The sequence below is a fragment of the Echinops telfairi genome, unplaced genomic scaffold (genome assembly GCF_000313985.2).
Source record: "Echinops telfairi isolate 266 unplaced genomic scaffold, ASM31398v2 ScPeMD7_655;HRSCAF=1070, whole genome shotgun sequence".
NCBI lineage: Eukaryota > Metazoa > Chordata > Mammalia > Afrosoricida > Tenrecidae > Echinops > Echinops telfairi.
In genome coordinates this window covers 27,011,441-27,012,497 of record NW_022104553.1, presented here as the reverse complement: position 1 = coordinate 27,012,497, position 1,057 = coordinate 27,011,441, and the positions used below count along the sequence as shown (strand labels likewise).

At 65.4% G+C, this 1,057-nt stretch overlaps 1 protein-coding gene across 1 annotated transcript in view; it reads left to right on the top strand.

The window, feature by feature from the left end:
• The first annotated feature begins 6 nt into the window (after nt 1-6).
• BCAM (basal cell adhesion molecule (Lutheran blood group)) overlaps nt 7-1,057 on the top strand; it is an 18,494-nt gene continuing 17,443 nt past the window's right edge. The window contains exon 1 of the mRNA XM_013006609.2: nt 7-46. The gene's annotated coding sequence lies outside the window, so the exon portion shown is untranslated. The remainder of the gene's footprint in view (nt 47-1,057) is intronic.

The window sequence follows — 1,057 nt, the reverse complement described above, 5'->3', positions numbered from 1 at the left end:
GCCTCGAGGCTGCTGTTGCTGACACTCTTTCTCGGGGCGCGCCCAGGTACGGCTCGGGCTGAGAGCGGAGCGGCACTGGGGGTGGCCCCAGGGGACCCCAGGAGGGGACGAGGCCAAGCCGGGCGACCCCTGGGAAGAGGCATTTGGGAGCATTCAGTGGTACCCCTCTCAATGGGAGAGCAGGCAGGGGCGCCGGGGACGGCATGGGAGCGGATTTAGAGAGCTCCCCAGAAGTTAAGCCTCATCTTGCTTCGGACCCAGGAGTCCACGCACCCTCCAGACCCTGGAATTTGGGTCTTCAGCCCCCTCCGCCCTTCAACCGGAGTTCAAGCCACCCGTCTCCTCCCAGGACACAGAAGGACAAACCCGCAGGGCTCCCGATCCAAGGGGCTCAAGTTTGAGGGGGCCAGAGCACAGGACCCCGTGCCTAGAAATCAACCAGCCACACCCCTTCGGGGTCAGAGCCCAGGCCCCAGAGAGCCCTCCTGGCTGGAGTCCTGGCCTTGGGGACAGTTCAGGGCCCCCTTCCTGGGGCCCCGCCAAAAGCCACCACACACCTGCGCCTGGTGGGAGGGGAGGAGACCAGAGGCAACCACCCACTTCCCCTTGGGTCTGCGACTCAGACCCTGCCCCACATCCCCAAACCAGGGCAAGCTGCAGCCAGAAGTGGGGGCCTGGGAATCCAGGACCCGGGCACCGCCTTGGCAAATAGTGGGTCCCCAGGGGCTGGGCCGGGCCAGGCGGGGGAAGGGAAGGGAGGTTCTAAGAACTGAGAGCTGGTGCCAGCGTGCCAGCCCAGACAGAGGGTGAGAGCCGAGTTTTCTGACAAGGATTGCTCATGCCTTCTCGCCTCAGGAGTCAGCCCCCTCCTCCCCAAGACTCAGGAGTCAGACCCCTCCTCCCCAAGACCCAGGAGTCAGACCCCCTCCTCCCCAAGACTCAGGAGTCAGACCCCTCCTCCCCAAGACCCAGGAGTCAGACCCCCTCCTCCCTCAGACCCAGGAGTCAGCCCCCTCCTCCCCAAGACTCAGGAGTCAGACCCCCTCCTCCCCAAGAC